Below are 19,511 nucleotides of genomic sequence, written 5' to 3'. Positions count from 1 at the left end.
AATAAATACTCTTTTGATTAATAATGATGTAAGAAGAATTTTTTACACCACACTGAGTTTCACTATGGTTTATATAGAAATGCAGAGCTTTGCTGCATGAACCTTCTCCCTTCCATCAAAGGGAGAAAAAATTACTTTCACTTGTGATTATGCATCAGAGGATCTGAAGATTAAATATTTCTACAGCTCTGAACGTCTGCTATCAAACAGTGGTACATTACAAGCTTGCTATCATTATATGGCATGTCTTCACCTTTTCCTGGGAGGATTCCCCATCCCTTGAACACATACACACAACAATATCTCTGTAGACAATTAAGGAACTCAAAGATAGAAAAACTCCTGTGGAGAATCAAAAATAATAGACCTGGGTATTCAAATATGGAAGCCATAGTTATATTTAGGAGTTTGTCAAATGTCGACTAGGAGGAATCAGACTGGCAAAGTCAAGAACAGTCATATTTGTAAAGCCTCATTCCTGTTTTCTTCAGTGGAAAACCCATGCCTCAGGATGTTCCACCAAGCATTCAGCACTTCAACCATCGAAACAGCAAAATGAGAACTAGTAGCAGACATCTGCTTTCCGCACAAATGATCATGCTATGTAAACCCTACAAGATGTGGCCAGCAAACAGGCAATACAGCTCACAAAGCAAAGCTAACCATTACACTACAGATTATAAAAAGGTTCTGTCGAAAGAAAAGAAGCCCTGAGAACTAAATTGAATTAACCTGACAGGAAAGCAGTTATTCCTTTCCACCCCCAAAATGTCACAGACACAATGCTGAACATGTCCTTCCCTCCCCCAGCGCATGCAAGTCATAGCTAAAAGAGTGTTCTGACTTTCAGGCACATCCCAGACACAAGGCTGCGGCTGACAATATTCATCTATTGCTTCTTTTGTGAAGCCCAGAAACATAAAGCCTGTTCACAAGAGGCCTGCTAAACTAAATAATGAAGAGCAAAAGAGAAAGAGTAGCACCAAGGATTACAAGCTGACATGCAAACAGAACTTGGAAAAAATTTTAACTGGAACTTAACTGAAAAATCAGAGCCTCATAGGCCAGAAGGGACCTCAGGTCCCTAGTTGAGCTCCCTGTTCGAAGCAGAACCAGCTCTGAGGTCAAACTACCTTACTCAGGGCTTTGTCCATGACTGTCTTGAAAACCTCCAAGAATAGAGGTAGGGTACTTAGGGCAACTTGGTCCACTGCTTTGCCTGAAGAAAAGTCTTCTTTCTACAGTCCATTGGAACCTTTCTCATTTCAATTTACATCCACTGGTCTTGTCCTGACATTCAGTTCCTGCAAAGAGCCTTGCTCCATCTTCTTGATAATCTCCTTGTAGGTATTTAAAGGCTGCTACTGCAACCTCTCATGTTCTCTACTGCAAGCTAGGCAAATCAGAGTTCCTCTAGCCTCAGGTCCCCCCACTCTTTAGCACATCAACTCTTCCACCAATTCTGTGTCAACCACACGCTTCAGGAGAGTGCAGTCCACTGCTTTCTCCTGTAAGTGATAAAGATGGTAAACAGAAAGGTCCTAAGGCAGCCCCAGGTGGTACTCCATTTATTACTACCTTGCAGTAGATTACAAGCCTTCACCACTACACAAATCACACAACATTTGGGGTTGGAAGGTACCTCTGTAGACCAAACCACCTCATACAAAGCAGACACAGCTAAAGCGTAGGTTGCTCAAGGACTTACATAGCCAGGTTTGGAATATCTCTAAAGATGGAAACTACAGCATTCAATCACTCTTAAGGTTGAAAAGGGGTTTCTTACTTGTAAATAGATCTTCTTGTATTTCAACTCAGGCCCATTGCCTATTATCCTTTTAATCTCTGCTGCCAAGAGGAGTCTCGCCCCACTTTTGTTACCCCACCACAGCACTCATTCAGACACATCAGTGACATCACCGTGAGCCTTCTCTTCTCCAGCCTGAACAGCTCCATCTCTCTCTCATTCTCCTCAGATGTCAAATGCTCAATTCCTCCAGCCACCTTCATGACCCTTTGCAGGACTTGCTCCCCTATCTCCATCTCTCTCTTGTACTAGACAACCCAAACCCATATACAATAAATCAGATGTGCTTCAACAGAATCACAGAATCACCAGGATGAAAAAGACCTCTTGGATCATCAAGTCCAACCATTCTTATCTGCCACTAAACCATGTCCCTGAGCACCTCATCCACCTGTCTTTTAAACACCTCCAGGGAAGGTGACTCAACCACCTCCCTGGGCAGCCTGTTCCAGTGCCCAATGACCCTTTCTGTGAAAAATTATTTCCTGATGTCAAGTCTGAACCTCCCCTGGCCGAGCTTGAGGCCATTCCCTCTTGTCCTGTCCCCTGACACTTGGGAGAAGACACCAGCACCCTCCTCTCCACAACTTCCTTTCAGGTAGTTGCAGAGAGCAATAAGGTCTCCCCTCAGCCTCCTCTTCTCAAGGCTAAACAACCCCAGCTTTTCAGCTGCTCCTCATAAGGCCTGTTCTCCAGCCCCTTCACCAGCTTTGTTGCTCTTCTCTGGACTCGTTCCAGAGCCTCAAAATCCTTCTTGTAGCGAAGGGCCCAGAACCGAACACAGTATTCAAGGAGCGGTCTCACCAGTGCCGAGTACAGAGGGAGAATAACCTCCCTGGACCTGCTGGTCACGCCGTTTCTGATACAAGCCAAGATGCCATTGGCCTTCTTGGCCACCTGGCCACACTGCTGGCTCATGGTCAGTTGCTGTCAACCAACACCCCCAGGTCCTTCTCCTCCAGGCAGCTTTCTAGCCACTCTTCTCCCAGTCTGTAGCACTGCACAGGGTTGTTGTGCCCTAGGTGCAGGACCCAGCGTTTGGCCTTGTTGAACCTCATGCCATTGGACTCAGCCCAGTGGTCCAGCCTGTTCAGATCCCTTTGCAGAGCCTCCCTACCCTCCAGCAGATCCACACATCCTCTCAGCTTACTGTCACCTGCAAACTTTCTAAGGGTACATTCAATGCCTTCATCCAGGGAAGCTGGGGGTTTGTCAAGGGCACTTGGAGAACATTTGGAAAGCTCAACACTTTGACCTCAATTATCCAACCAATTTTTATACCCACCTGGTTGCCCTGCAGCATGCCACTAGTACTACCGAGTCATTCCACACCACCTTTGGCAGAGTTTCTGGACACCCTCTGTGCCAACTGCTACAGAAACTAGAAAATCTGCTGAACTATCCATACCAGTTAGAGAAAATACACAAAAAAAGGAGACATATTTCTTAAATATGAACTGAAGTTCCTGAAAATAGCACCAATAATACCCACGTATGCATTAGCCCCAGAGGAACTCGCATTAGCGCCAGAGAAACCAGTAAAGTTGGTTTAGCTGTATTTACACAATAGCTCTCCAAAGACTACTGGATCCAGACAGCGGCACCAAGATACACGCACTACTTTAAGTCTCACGTCGATGAAAATGAAAACTCAACAGAACACTATAGCACTCAGGCTCAAAAAGGGCAAAATTCAGACTATTTAGGAGGGTATTTCCAATTTAGTTGAGCCCCAGGAAAGATGTTTTGAGAGCAAGGCCCTGTATCCTTAATTTTGAAGCACTTGCTCTCAGGACTCACAGCTTATACACTGCTTTTTGTATGTGCCAAGTCATTTCTACCCCCTACTTCAGAAGCTTTCAAATCCTACTCTCATTTTGCTGTGGATGCAATTACATACTGCTTTGCTTTGCTCTGAGTTCTCCCTCACCACCCAGGAGGTGGTTAGAGAGCTGTAAGGGGGAGACGACAATGGAGCAGGGATTCGGGCTCAAACTACTGATTCTTCAAACACTCAAAATTCAGACTGCAGCAAGACGCCCTGAAAGAAGGAAACAACTCTCCCACTCTAAGTCTCATGTTTTAAAAGAGTTCTAAGTATTTGTTGCTGTGCTTGCAGTTTTAACCTAAGATGACTGCAAAATTGACATGATTCTTGACAGTTTCATTTTCTTATTAATTACATTATCTCATACAAAGAGAGACCAAAATGTAGGACAGAGCTGTTAAGTTGACTTTACAGCTACTTGGACAGGCTGGAGGCACTGAACTCATCTTCCTAAAGTTTGTCTCCCTTGCACTAATTCATGTACAGACAGCTGCAGCTGCTCAACCACTTTTGTTTTACTGGAAGTTTAATTAAACAAACAAAAACCCCTTTACTATTACTGTGCAGGCTGTTCTCTGTCTACAAAAGTCTCCACTTATTAAAAAACACATATAAATATTTTTAAAAGCTGTCTCCTCTCAGAGAAGTTGATTACTGTAACTTAAGTGTGTATAAGCTGTCAGAGACAAACGACTCACCAAAAATGGACCACACAATCAAGATGTTTATAAACTCTTCAATGGAAACTAAGAGCAGTTTGGAAAGAGGAGTAAGAGCACACCTAACAAACGTGACAAACTGACAGGAAGGTACTTCTGAGATCACTCAAAATTCTCATTTATCACACTACTGAAGCTTGCAGAGCATTTGATGGCCTAAAAGTGCTTTATAATATATAGATCCATGCAGCTGCAGTTTTTAAACGAAGTTTGATTTCCTAAAGCATGCTAAACCATGCCACCACCTCAAACTGTGGTTTGAGGTTCTGCTGGTCATTCTGCTGGTCAAACTTAATCTGGTTTTTTTTATTTAAAATTTTGTCTTCATGGAAGCTGGACTGATGCTGGAGACAACAATGATCCAGATATGCTAAATAAAAAGCAGATCTGAGTTTTGCTCCACATCTGTAAGTACAACATACCTCATTCCTTTAGTGCTGCGCTAGATTTTTCCTCGGGAACTGAACTAGAACAGTATCCCAGTTTGCATGATTTATGATGTGAGAAAACACTCCATGGACAGTGAGCTCAAACTCATTTTATTTGTTAACCAACAAAGGCTGGTCTTAGGCCCAGCTCTGCCAAGGTAAACAGCTTGCTACATTAACAGCCAAAACCCAAATCCCTTTTAAGCCAAAATCAAAATAAAATGGCAAAATTGGGGCAGACAGATATGGCTTCTCTTTTCGGAGCATTTTTCTTCAAAATATTGTACTCTATCATGCCTGAAAGTAAAACCTGCCCCAATATGCAAAGTATAGCTATTACACACTTTCTCTTGGAAGAAGGCATTTTTCACATTAGAAATGAAATCCAATATCAAAGCTATTCAAGTTATTTTGATCTAAAAGGGAAATGTTCATTCCCATGCCAACATAATTGGCTATTCACAGAATCACAGAATCCCCAGGTTGGAAAATACCGACCAGATCATCGAGTCCAACCAAACTTTAACATTAAAACTCATGAAACAAAACCAAAGCTAGTTATTACCAACCCTGCTGGACACTGGCACAGTACAACTTTATTACTGCAATGTCAGGGACAAAGATTTTTTCAGTTTATTGATTTGGGTTTAAGATACAAAATTTGAAATGTTAATGCTGTGATTCAAGAACTGTATTTATTCAAGAAATATAACTTCCCGGCTTAAAATATGCATATCTGGAAAAAATATCTGTTGATTAAAAGTTTAACCATTCCTACTTTTCATTCCCCAAAAGAGTCTTAAATATGCACATGAAATGATTTTGTTGATAATTACAAACATTTTTCCTATTGATTAGTTTGTTACTGTGCCACATTTTAAATTACAAGTAAAATCTAATCTCTTAAGACTGACCTAGTCAAAACAAGCTTTTTTTCAATAGTGTCACCAATATTCATGAAGTGTCTGAGTTGATGCTATTTACGCCATTATATTTTCAATTATTTTACAGAGTCTTTCCAAGCAAGAAAATAATCAAGAAACGAAACAGAGATTTGCTACTGTGCAACAAGAACTACATTATTAAATCAGCTTCTGGTGACATCTGAAGTGCGTAGGCACAATGAAAATGTTATTAACGTCTTTGGCACTATTCCACCCAAGTAACAGCACCCATATGGCAACACCATCTTCTGCAGCAGCATGGTTTCACACACAGATGCAGACCTTAAAACTAGCGCATACAGTTAGACATGGCAGTCAAAGACTTAAGAGCTTCCCTACTGTAAGTTTTATATTTTCACTTTTGTTAGTCACTCAGCTCCTTGTGAATGATAAACACACATTGGCTTACCCCACCCCCCCCCCCCCCAAAAAAAACAGAACTGAGACTAGACACGTTACCTTCAAATGTTCTACACTAAAGCTTTACATTAAAGTTCAAATCACAATTCCTTAGAAGAGAGTGCAACAGAGCCTTTATCTTTTGCATAAATGTAACTGTTCAGAAGTAACAAAGACTAACATTATGAACAGGCAACACACAGCAATCCCACACTTCTGTCACACCTTGCAGAAGCCTCTACAGGAAGGTCTCAGCGACTACAGTAGGCTTCATATTCTCTACCACCTACAGTAAATTGCTCCGCTATCAAAATCTGTTAACCCAGAAACTGAAATTCACTGTTGGTGCTATACCACATTTCTCTTATAAAACTTATGAAGATTCATTTGGCAGCAAATAATAGTTTATCAATATTTTCACTATAAGTGCATCTTATAACTGGTTAACAATCCATCCAGCAAATTCCACCTGCCTCAAAACTTTCTGGACAAGGTCTTACTCCAAAAGTGCTGTTCTGTTCGAGAAGCCTAGGTATGAGCTGGCGAACGTACCAGTCTTTTAGTGCTTAGAGCCATACTTTAAAAAAATTACTCTTTTTCCTACACAACAGGTTGCAATAAAACTCTTAGTAAGACATTAGGAGCCACTGTGAGGGAAAAAATCAGTACCTTTAATTAGACCAAATTACAAAACTCAAACTACGTTACAGTCAATAGTACTAGCTTCGTAACCTAGATCTGGAGGGCTAGAAGGGCCGAAGACCTACAAGGCCATTGTCTTCTGGACCAAACAGACTTCAAGCCAATCGCACGTGGGATGCTGCGATACAAATACATTTGAGGAAGGAGGAGAAAGATAGATTCATGAAAGGTCTGGCAGAATTTATTACAGATGGCAAAGCATCAATGAAAGGAGAATTTACTGGTGTAATTACTGAATGCCCATCACGAGCTCCAAAAGTCCTTCCTACTCAAAACTATCACAGATACTGCAGTCATCAGTTAGACCGTCTCTGTGATGATTGTAACTAAATGGTTGTTAGCATCTGGGAAGAAAAGTTCAGATCAGATCTCTTCTACCAGAGAACAAAACAACCTGCAGTTTGTAAAGACTCAATTCTCTCAATGAATTCTAGAATTCACTTTAGAATACTAGATTTAGGAGACACTGAATACCCCTTTGAGGCATCACTCCAACATCAGAAATGCACGTTGCCACATGCTACCTCTGAAACGCACACAAAATCCAACTAAATAATAATAGAAAACCACTAATTTTGCAGTTCAAATGTAGATTGCAAACGGAGTTTTTGAGAAAGCTCTTAGTTTCGTAGCTCAGCTGTAGCAGAAAAAATTAATGTAAACATTTTGTACCTGCTTGATTGAAAGCACCAAAGAACCCTCAATTTCTTGATAAATCAATTCTAAATTTTGTTCATTTTTTAACGTTTTTTCTTTTCCAACACTTATTATCAGGAAGAATACTTTCTGCTAAAAGTATCTGCAAAGATTCAGCTTCATGAAAAAGAAAAGCTCAAGGAGGAGGAAAAATCAATATCAGCTGGAAAACCAGTACTGTTCAATCTTAAAGAGGTTAAATCCATGCTATATGATAAACAGCAACTCCTCTGCTAAGACAACAGATTTCTGTTTACAATGTATTTTCCTATTTCCCCTTCGAAAACCAGGGAGGAGGGAGCTAAAGATCCTAGTCCTTGAACAGTATCTCAACTGAATCACTTTGGCAAAGAGCAGAAGGGGCCAACTGAGTCAAACTGCACATGGACCTTTTTGTGTTATAGTCCCAGTGCCCTCTCACAAGCTGCAAATGCTCTTCACGCAGCCTGCACACTCATTGGAAACACAGTAGGTAGCCATGGAACACTTACGACAGATGGGAAGCATTGAAGACTCATTGCGTGCAATTCACACATACACATGGGCACAGAAACAGAGCTGTGCAGAGGACCACAACCAAAACCTAATTTGGAGGACAGCATGAACAGCTGGCCTAGGGCTGTCCTGATGTGACTCTTCTGGGCAGCAGCAAAGTCGAAGCTACTCCATCTGACATAACATCCAAGCTGTCCTCCAGGAAAAGAGGAGAGCTAGTTTTCTGTTTTTCAAAGAGGGATTGGTATGCTTGGTTCCAGCTTTTAGAAAACACAGACACCAAGTTATTTGAGTAGAATTTACCCATCAGGACAAGAAATATTTTATATTCCAACTAAGACACTTGGTATAACCACATCTCAATGCAATAATCTCACTGTTACAGTTAGGTGAATAAAGAACAACAGTAAGTCAGTGTGTGTATATTTCTGTACATGCATGAGACATTTCTGTATAAAATGAGCATCTCACAGCAATTCTGTAGTAAACAACTTCAGGCAGGCACTTCTAATAAATGTTATGAATTTGCTCAGCTTCTCTTAGGCCTACTACAGTAGTTGCCTCTCCCTGGATTTATTATGTCCCACACTCATACGTCTGACACAAAGTTTTTCAATAATATGCCAAAGCACATCTGATCATCAGAGATGTTCATGCACATGCAACTACAAAGTACGTAATGAAAGAAAGATCATTGTGGTAGTTCTGAATAGCAGCTGTATTCCCAAAGGCTCCATTATATACCACTTCAGATCCAACAATACATGTTAAGATGTTATTCGTCCAAGTCTCCTTAACCCTTTCGAAACAGCTCAATTGCATAGATAATCTTTGGCATTCATGGCTGGCAGTCTGTGAACCGCTTGTATTCCACAAAGTAACGCATCTTTTCCTGCAGAGCAAAGTGGTCCTTCTGCCTCAGACAACAAACTGCTAGAATCAGACTTGCTAATGAAAGAGATTAATTTTACTGTAATACATTGGTTCTACCAACCAGAGTACCTCTCAACTACAGAAGATGCTCCCAGCATACTGCGTTCACAAAAAACCTTACTTCTGATTCACACTGCCATCAAATTCAGACAACATGCATTGTGTTAACTGGTAACTGAAGTGACACAGTGCTTCTTAGAGGCAAAATAGTTTTGAGAGTTGGTTCACTTAACATTTTTCTTCTCCTCAGATACTAATGCACACTAGATGCCACCTAGAAGAAATGGAAGACATTAGACTCTGAGGGAAACATTTAACATCACCATCTTAATGTGAGTTCCTGCCTCCTCCAATACCCATAAAAATAATTCAAAGTTCTGAAAAGTATAGAGGTTTATACACATTGCTGGGACACACAGAAAAGAGAAGGATTGTAACTTAAGATAAGCAAACAAAGACAAATAACTCCCATTTGACAAACTATGTAGTAATAAAAACTTGTTAGTAATGCTACTCTTGCAGTTTCTAAATTACATTCTCAGACAACCGAGAAGCTAGGAAGGATATTAGTTACTCCTTCAGAACAAAAAGAAGAAAGATTACTTACAGCTAAGTATAGCTAGAACTATACATAAAATTACCGTTTGGCTAAATTCATGGGAATTGCTACCTAGTGAATGTACCAACATAAAAAGGGAGCAGGATAAAAAAGCTGATGCCATGAAAATAACTGCTGCTTAAGATTACTCAGAAGTACTACTCCTGTAAATTGCCATGTGATTCTAGTCCTTAAGCTGCCTTGATAATATTTGTAGATACTGATGGATACGCACCAAGTTGGAAGGTCAAAGAAATTCAAAAAACCGGAAAGCCAGGGAACAATTACCTTTCCGGTGATAAGACATAAAGTCATTAAACTCCCTAGACCATGCAAAGAGGCTACAGTCAACAATTTGTTCACCATAGAATCACAGAATCATCAGGTTGGAAAAAACCCATCGGATCATCGAGTCCAACCATTCCTATCAAACACTAAACCATGCCCCTTAGCACCTCGTCCACCCGTCCCTTAAACACCTCCAGGGAAGGTGAATCAACCACCTCCCTGGGCAGCCTCTGCCAGTGCCCAATGACATTTTCCATGGATTTTTTTTTTCCTAATATCCAGCCTGAACCTCCCCTAGCAGAACTTGATGCCATTCCTTCTCGCCTTGTCCCGTGTCACTTGGGAGAAGAGGCCAGCAACCCCCTCTCCACAACTTCCTTTTAGGTAGTTGTAGAGAGCAATGAGGTCTCCCCTCAGCCTCCTCTTCTCCAGGCTAAACAACTCCAGCTTTTCATATCATGTACTGCATAGCATTTAAATGTTAAAACTTCAAAGCCTCTAGAGAGTTACATTCACCTAGTCTCATTAGAATCAGACTAGAAGCATGGTGTAGTTACAATTATGATCTCCGACAAGCTTGGAGAATTTCACTACAGATGCCCAAGCTGTTACTATCACCACCCATCTTTGCCTCAAGAAGCAATCCTTTTGTACAGGAGGAGGAGAATACAACATACTCCTCTGCATCTTAGCCACGTTTGCTTGAAGATAAAGATGGGTTTACATTAAGTAACCAAACTGCAAAGTCATGCATACACCCTGTTGTGGTATTCCTGCTCTTGGAAGTGGCAATTTCTGCAAGAAATTGCTGGCAGCAACAGCTTGAATACAGCCAAAATCCTTGGACTGTGTTACAGCCCTTCACTGTATGCCAGCTGCAGACAAATGTGATGTCTTAAAATAATTTCAAAGCTATGTTGTTCTACCTCAGTTTCCTGGAATTCTATTATTTTTAAGACAGCAGTTGCAAAATATTTACCCCAGCAGCAGCTCTTGTGATTTGACCCATCAAAGGTTAAGGCTACAAAACAGTGCCCTATTTTAACAGATACAGTATAAACTGTCATGAAGAGATGCGTTGTGAAGAGATGCGTTGTACAACAGTGAGAACCTGGACTTGATGGAAGAATTAATCACATATTTTTCTTTTTTTCCCCTTCTAACACTCTTTTGAATAAATCCAAGCATCTCAATCTACAAAATTCCACATTCAGAGGAAGGTCAGGCCCAACATGAAACTCCTCAGTAGTTTAATAATTTATAAGCCAAATGAAAGGACATTTACTATCATGCTTCCACATACAAGAGGCATTACAAGAGCTATGAAAGCTATGTGTGCACTGGGGCTTATAGCTCTATGTACAAGAGCTCAGATCATAGGTAACTTGTATTTCACCACTACAGTCCAATACAAGATTTACATACCAGCATTGACCCTCCTCCACTTGTCATACTGAAAACCAGCCAAAAAACACCTAAGGTGTTCAAAAAACTCTTACCTTGCTCAATTATGCGAGCAACAACAGAAGGAAGGGTAGGAGTGTTTGAAGAAAGGACACATTTGATTAAAATAACATCTTTACCACCCACCAATATAATATTTCCTCTTGATTAATAATGAAGTCTCATAAGACCGCTGCTCATAATCCTTAGCAACTTGCATTTTAACATCAGATTCCTTTATTCTCCTTCAAACTGTAAGAGAAATGGTGCTGTAAAATACGTTCTTTTGGAAACAGAAATTACTGCATAGAAAGATTTATAAGTTCCAGACAACCCCTGGGCAAATAAACTTAAATATCACATCAGATAACATGTATTGACTCTGTGTATTAGAAAGCTTTCAAATTTCAATTTTAGAATTCAGGATGCATTTCCGGAAAAGTAAGATTTAGATGGTATCTTTAATGCCTCTTTTTTCTCAGCTCAAATCAGTTTCTGTAGATAATTTCTTCTGGATGTCACAATACACAGAATTCACAAACTAACATATATTTTTTGCTCTTATGAACAAAATTGTTCCCACATCACAGCCATTAGTTTCTCTGTTTTGCTTTCATGGTGCTTTTCGAAATCCCATATGTTAAATAGGCCTGGGCACGGAAGCACTTCCATCAACACTTTTTTTTTTTAACTTTCATTCTCTCTTAGAGAAGTTCTCCAGATTTTAATAGAGGTAAAGCTTTTCAGAAAGCAAAGGTTATGCTGCAAGTACAAGACATAGCTCTTCTAACAGGTCTCTCTAGTAGCAGGTTAAGAAACTCAAGAAGTCTCCTCCAGCTAAAGAAACATTCACTCTTACTTCTTTAATGCTTACGACTAGAACAGACCTCCAAAAAGGAGATTCTACAGAGATTGTTCTTCTCCTTAGAAGAAGCAAAAACTAATGTAAGCCAAATAAGTACCTCTGAAAGCTTGTCACTGACTTTCATTGCAAGCGAGAACAGCTTGTGACCTGATGACAATGTTGCTCCAATAAGGAATTTGAGCCACTGTGTGCTAGTTGAATGCAAACGTTAAGCAGAGCTGCATATGGAGCAAAAACACTAACAACAGTTGGCATTTAGAGAGAAGAACCTATTGCTGCATTGAGGATGCAGGAAGAAAGGAGTTGAAGCAGCAGGGTAAAGCTCTATGGAACCCAAGTAAACATAAACAGAGGCAATGAACCTATTGTCTCATCAGCAATCATTCTTCTGACGAACTCATCCCATCCACCCCCGGTTACCAACACTGGTACTGTCTGGAACATAACAAACCATATTGACAAGGAAGCAACAATAAGACAGATTCTACTCAAGACAACTAGGACCTCCTTGGGTGCTGGCACAAAACCTTTCTATAGCACCCAGGAGACAGCGTATAGGTTAAATCTGTATAACCATGATAACTAGAGAGGACAGAGATAACGCTGTTGCTGAATTTTATCTACTTTGACTACTTCTTCCAAGGCTAAGCAGAAAGTTCCACCGCTCCCTCATCTATGAAAAAGGTTCCTTTTGAAAAAAATCTTCTAATGACCTTCCCTGGTGTTCAATGATCTAAGGAAATCAGAAGCCAAAACTAATCTGACACCCAGAAGATCTAGAAAGGCAAAGAGCATTTCTTGTATTTAAGATCTCTGCCTTGTAAGGCTGCACTTACATCAGCTCCTTGGTTTTGGTTCTTGAGAGACACTGACAGACTTGAACAGACAGGGACTGAAATACTACTTAAAATAGCAACACCTTGCTTTAAATTCTCCACATTAAAAGCAAGATGTTGCTATTCTACGTAGTATTTTTCAACATTTGGCTTTGGTGACTTCCTCTATCTACACACCAAAGGCACCACTCTTCCATCAGAAAATATGAAAAAGGTGGCTCCCAAAACACATGTTGCAACACACACCCCAGCATTTACCTTTCAGGGTACCAATTCCAACTCTGAAGTAACTCGGCAGACTAAAGCAATAGCCTCTAAAATACAGCCAGTCCTTCTCCTTCCTGACACGTTATTTACAGGAAACCAGCTGAAGGTTTCTTGGTTCCCTAATTCTGAAGAAATATTCATTAAGGACCACCCACAATTTTGCTGTATTCCATACCAGATTGTCTTTACATTTCTGCAGATCTTTGCATCTTAATAAAGGTAGTTTTAAGACTGTGTATGTAAGTGAAGTATTTAGGACAGTTCCATAAAAGAGAAGGAGTGCACTTGAAAGACAGAGGAAAGAGAAGGAAATATGAATTTAAAGGAATAGTGTATGAAAAGAAGAAATGACAAAGCATCAGTTATTTAAACAGAAAAAAAAAAATTGGTGAAGAGCATCTTTCCTGAGGAACAGGTGAGAAACAGTGATGCATGTACAAACAACAAAACCAGTCCAAACCAACAATAAAACACAACTTACAAGCGTGAAGAAGCATACATGCACTTGTGTAAGTGGCAGAAAGAGAAGCAACTGCATTCTGACAGAATGAGGTGAAGGAACGAGAAACACATTGGAACAAAGACTGTTTTCTACACAACTGTGAACAAACTATGAAATATATTGAGGAGGAATACATATTAATAGGTCTCTCATGCCTCCAGAACCAATGCAGATGACTTTGAATTGTCAGCCAGTAGTTCATCATGAACTAGATAGTATCTTATCTCCATCTTCCATGAACCACTGTTGGATAATTGAGATGCCAGCTGATCAAAAGCACTGTTTATAGGTGCATCACACAGAAAAATGTAGTCTTTAAAATAAGTAATTTGCTTAACGCAAACCAAAGTGAGTAATTCCGAAAAGCAGCATGAGTAGAAACAACAAAGACCGTTCAAGCTGACCTCAGTGGTCAAAGTAAAACTGACAAGTGTATTTCAAACACTTTTAAATGCAGCTAAATAAAAGTATTTGATTGAGTAATTGATTAGCAGACATAAGAGACTTTAATATCAAGTTTCAAAGAAAATAAAGACCTTTCCTTTTTTAGAAGAGATCATCAGACAGAAGAGGACATGGCAGCTCTCCAGACAGAGGAACATCAAAATCAGCTATAGCAAAAGTCAACAGCAACAGTAGCAGTAAGATTTCTCTCCCAGTCGAAAAGGCTGTTTCTTGCAACAGAAAGAACCAACCTTAATTGTACAAATTAATTGGCTGTTCAAAGGTACATTTCTTTTCATCAAACAGGACGCACAGCTCAAGCCTTCAGCAGCACTCACTCAAGCAAGGAAGAAGTTATAGAAGGTATTCCTTCCAGCTGTATTAAAACCTGCCGTCAGTAACAGCAGTTTACCAAACTCGAGTAACTATACGCAGAAATCCATCTATCAGATACATATTACCTCTACAAAGTTGTAGTAGTTCTATACAGATAGCTAAGCTTGGCTCACTTACTGTGACTGCATCATAGAGTCATACACTGCTAGAAAAAGAAGAAAGTGACCGTGGGAAGCTGGTCAAATATATAAGCTAACTAGCTAAAATCCAACAAAATCCACAAAACGTTTAAGTTCTGTACCACCTGAAAAACTAACTGTGCTTGTAACATTACTAACAAAAATAGCTACAAAGAACACATTTCCAACATTAAGAATGTAGCAATTAATAATGAGAACAAGATAAAAAATAATGTACTAGCAGACTGAGATTAATGTCTGTACTAGTTAAATGATCAGCTCAATGCAGCAAACAGCTTCAAATGTTAAAATGAGATCATAGTTAAATGCTACCTATTTCAACTAAGCAAAAATACAGTAAAAGCACAGAAATGCATCAGAATCACTCAAATCTACTAGATGAAGCCAGTTTAAACCGTTTGACTTGAATATCAAAACATTTAAGTCTGAACCAACTCCATATTTCAAGATTGCATAGTGATTAACCATCTCTTTCCCACAAGCAACCTAAAAATGCAGGCATTAAAAAGTACAAAGCTTGTAAGCTATTGAGCCAGTGATCTCAACAGCTGTTAGCAGCTTGATGCTTCATTGAACAAAAAATAAAAAAGAAGAATAAAGTATGGCTCACGCCATTTAGGAAAAAATCTTGAATATCAGGAGGGCACACAAATTTGCAGGAATCTTTTGTACTTTTCTGGAATTCAAATTTCCATTATATCAACAAGGGAAGTTCCACACATTGCTTGCTATCAGGCCAGCCTTCGCATAGTGTAATTTTCTTTACCAGTTTATAGGACTATAACCTGCCTGGAAGTACTGGTACTCACTCTCAGATATTCAGAAATATCCATTGTCACAAACCCCTTGCACTCAAGGCAAGGCTACTCCAGCTTAACCTCGACTAGACGGGGTTCCTTTTGCATCCATGTCTTCTTCCTTTTGCATAGTCATTTAAAAGTCGATGGGAACAAAGTTAGGTTCTTCTAGGGTTTTGGGGTTTGGTAAGAGTTGCTTAAGGGGTTCATAGAATCCAAGAATGGTTTGGTTTGGAAAGGGCCTTAAAGATCATCCAGTTCCAACCACCCTGCTGTGGGGGCAGGGACACCTCCCACCAGACCAGGCTGCTTGAGGCCCCATCCAACCTGGCCTGGAACACTTCTAGGGAGGGGACAGCCACAACTATCCTAGGAAACCTGTTTCAATGTCTCATCATCCTCATTGTGAAGAATTTCTTCCTAACGTCCAATCTAAATCTTCCCCCTTCCAATTTAATGCCATTCGCCCTCATCCTATTACTCCATGCCCTTGTAAAAAGTCCCTCCCCAGCTTTTTTTCTAGGCCCTCTTTAAGTACTGGGAGGCCACTACAGGGTCTCCTGGGAGCCTTCTCTTCTTCAGGCTGAACAGCCCCAACTCTCTCAGCCTGTCCTCATAGCAGAGGTTCCCCAGCTGATTTGTGAAGGAAGGGGGTTGTTGTTGTTTGGGTTTGTTTGTTTTTAATCTGGCAGTTCAAGCAGAGAAATTGGATATTTGTATTCAACAAACACTGCAGTTCTGTAGTCTCATTGAAATACAGTACCCAGACTACTTCAGAGGAAATTAAGATGGTCTTGCCTAAAGTGAACGCTCTTGAGATTATATTTTTCCATAAACTGTTCAGGACAATAAGGACACATTCATAAGAAACAACTGATAAAAAAGAAAAATATCTAGGTAATAAATCTCACTCAAATATTGTTTATAAATAAGTATTACCACTCTTTCAAAGCAAGTAATTGATCCAGATATTTGGAAACATAAGGTCAAATCTAAAACACTTATTTATAGATGTTCTGAAGTTGACAACAAAAAGTTTTTTAAACCTAGTCATAACAAAGCCCCCAAACAAAGGCATCTTTCTCTGGATGCACACTGGAATTTCTCGTGTGCCTTTTTCAGTGGGAAATAGACAGAAGAGTATGAACAGCTCAGGAACAGCTCAGTGAAATCTCACAGAAAGTACAACAGGAATGAAAAAACCACCAAAAAATGAAGCCAAGGTCCTGCTGCCTGCAAGCTGTGTATCTGCCACAAGGACAGCAAATTTTTAATGCTACACAAGTCTATCATAGGAGAAAAAAAAACAAAACAAACCTACTCTGCCAGATTACCAGAGTATTAAAAAATGTTTCCTGTCAGTGGTGAGGATGAATCAGCAACCACAGATAGAGCACGTTTGATTTAAACCTGAGATGAGTTATCAAAGAATAGTTTTACATTTGTCTCAAAAATGGAAAGTCCTGTGTATACGCGAATATTTCAGCTACATACAACTAAAACCTTAATAAATCTAATTATGAGGAAAGACAGTGCTACATATAAAGAGAGTCAGGCTGACACTTGTCAATACAGCAGGGAATAGCACCAGCACTTGCACTAACCTCCAAGAACTTCTTCCTCGCAAAATCAAACCAAATTGAACAGGAAAACACCCTGAAGTAATTTTCATGTGTGTCCATTTTGAGATCTCATTATCAATAAAAAGCACCAACATCTTTCTCAGTAAATAAACAGGCAAGATCCTGGAAACTGCAAGTGGAGGATGCAACAAGTCATAGGGATTTCTATCATGTTGATGACAACAAACTCAGTGAGGAAGTGGACACTTTAGAAGGCAGAGCCACCATGTAGGACGACCTGGATAGGCTTAAAGAGTGGGCTAACAAGAACCTTATTAATCACAGAATCATGGAATCACTAGGTTGGAAAAGACCTTCGAGATCATCAAGCCCAACCATACCTGTCCACTACTAAATTATATCCCTAAGCACTTCATCTACCTGTCTTTTAAATACCTCCATGGATGATGACTCAACCACTTCCTGGGCAGCCTGTTCCAGTGCCTGATAAGCCCTTCGGTGAAGCTATAATTCCTAACGTCCAATCGGAACCTCCCCTGGTGCAACTTGAGGCCATTCCCTCTCATCCTATCATCTGTAGCTTGGGAGAAGAGACCAATACCCACCTCCCTAGAGCCTCCTTTCAGAGAGCTGTAGATAGTGATAAGGTCTCCCCTCAGCCTCCTTTTCTCAAGCCTAAACAACTCCAGTTCCCTCAGCCGCTCCTCATAAGACCTGTTCTGCAGGCCCTTCACCAGCTTTGTTGCCCTTCTTTGGACATGCTTCAGGACCTCAATGTCTTTCTTGTAATGAAGGACCAAAAATGGAATGCAGTATTCAAGGTGCGGCCTCACCAGTGCCAAGTACAGGGGCACAACCACTTCCCTGGACCTGCTGGCCGCGCTGTTTCTGATACAGGCCAAGACACTATTGACCTTCTTGGCCACCTGGGCACACTGCTGGCTCATGTCCAGCCGGCTGTCAACCAACATCTCCAGCTCCTTCTCTGCCAGGTAGCTTTCCAGACTGTCTTCCCCAAGCCTATAGCACTGCACAGGGATGTTGTGCCCCAAGTGCAGGACTCAGCATTTGGCCTTGCAAAGCCTCATCCCATTGATCTCAGCCCATCGATCCAGCCTGTTCAGATCCCTTGGTAGAGCTTTCCTACCTTCAAGCAGTTTGACACTTCCTCCCAGCTTAGAGTCATCCGCAAACTTACAAAGAGTACATTTCAATCCTTTCATCCAGATTCAATCATGAAAGTCAACAAAGACAAGCGTAAGGTCTCATACCTGGGGAAAACATACTCCAGGAGCGCAGCACAGGCTGGGATCTACCCAGCTGGGGAGCAGCTCTATGGAAAGGGACCCGGGGGTCCTGGCAGACAAGAAGTTCAATATCAGCAAACAGTGGGCTGCTGTGGCAAAGAAAGCCAACAAGATGCTGGGCTGCACCAACCAGCAGAGATGACGTCATTATCCCGCTCTACTCAGCGCTTGTCAGGCCTCACCAGAAACTCTGTTCAGTTTTATTCCCCGCTATACAACAAAGATACGGACAGGTAGGAGACAGTCCAGAGAAGGGCCACTAAGATAACTGAAGGATTGGGGAGCGTCCTGTATGAGGAAAGGCTGAGAGAACTGTGTTTGTTCAGCCTTGAGAAAAGAAGGCTCAGAGAAGACCTTATCACTATGTTCCAGTATTTAAAGGGTGGCCACAAAGAAGGTGAAGACTCCCTTTTTACAAGGAGACACATGGTACAAGTTACTCCTGAGGAAATTCCAATTGGACACAAGAGATAAAATAAATCACAATGAGAACTATAATCCATTGGAATAATGTCCCCAGAGAAGTGATAGATTCCCCAGTGTTGGACACTTTTAAGATTCAGCTGGACAGGGTGCTGGGCCACCATGCCTAAACTGTGGCCAAGAGAGGTTAGACCAGATGATCTTTGAAGTCCCTTCCAACCCAGAACTCCACAATTCTGTTTTGCAGGGGGGAGAGGTTGTTGCTTTTAGGTGTTTTTTTTAAGAAGCAGGTCATATAAATTCACATATTACAAATTACTTGTGGGACGCAAAACACTTAATTTTTAAATATGAGCAGTGTGACCATTGAAAGCTAATGCAATATTGATTACTGAACAGTTTGGGTTGGCAAGGACCTTTAAAGATCACCTAGTCCGACCCCTTCGCCAACTTGATCCAAGCTGGGCCCTGCCTTGCAACACATGCAACAAATCCATATTGGCATTTTTGAAAAAGCATTAGTTCCCTGGGGAGTTGTGCACCAATGCTGACTTTGGTCTTCAAATGAACACACTTACACTGGTTTCATGTGAACTGGTCTCAATCATCAGAAGTGATATAGCTGCACAATATGAAAGAGTGAGCAGGAGATAAAGAGGATCTTTTTTCTT

The 19,511-nt window shown here is 40.7% G+C and overlaps 1 protein-coding gene across 4 annotated transcripts in view; it reads right to left on the bottom strand.

The window, feature by feature from the left end:
* Positions 1-19,511, bottom strand: part of SH3KBP1 (SH3 domain containing kinase binding protein 1) — a 223,252-nt gene that overhangs the window by 197,799 nt on the left and 5,942 nt on the right. The gene's annotated exons all lie outside the window — the stretch shown is intronic.

Source organism: Phaenicophaeus curvirostris, chromosome 1, assembly GCF_032191515.1.
Source record: "Phaenicophaeus curvirostris isolate KB17595 chromosome 1, BPBGC_Pcur_1.0, whole genome shotgun sequence".
Lineage (NCBI taxonomy): Eukaryota > Metazoa > Chordata > Aves > Cuculiformes > Cuculidae > Phaenicophaeus > Phaenicophaeus curvirostris.
Note: the sequence above shows the minus strand (reverse complement) of the source record. Positions and strands in the feature narration are given on the sequence as shown.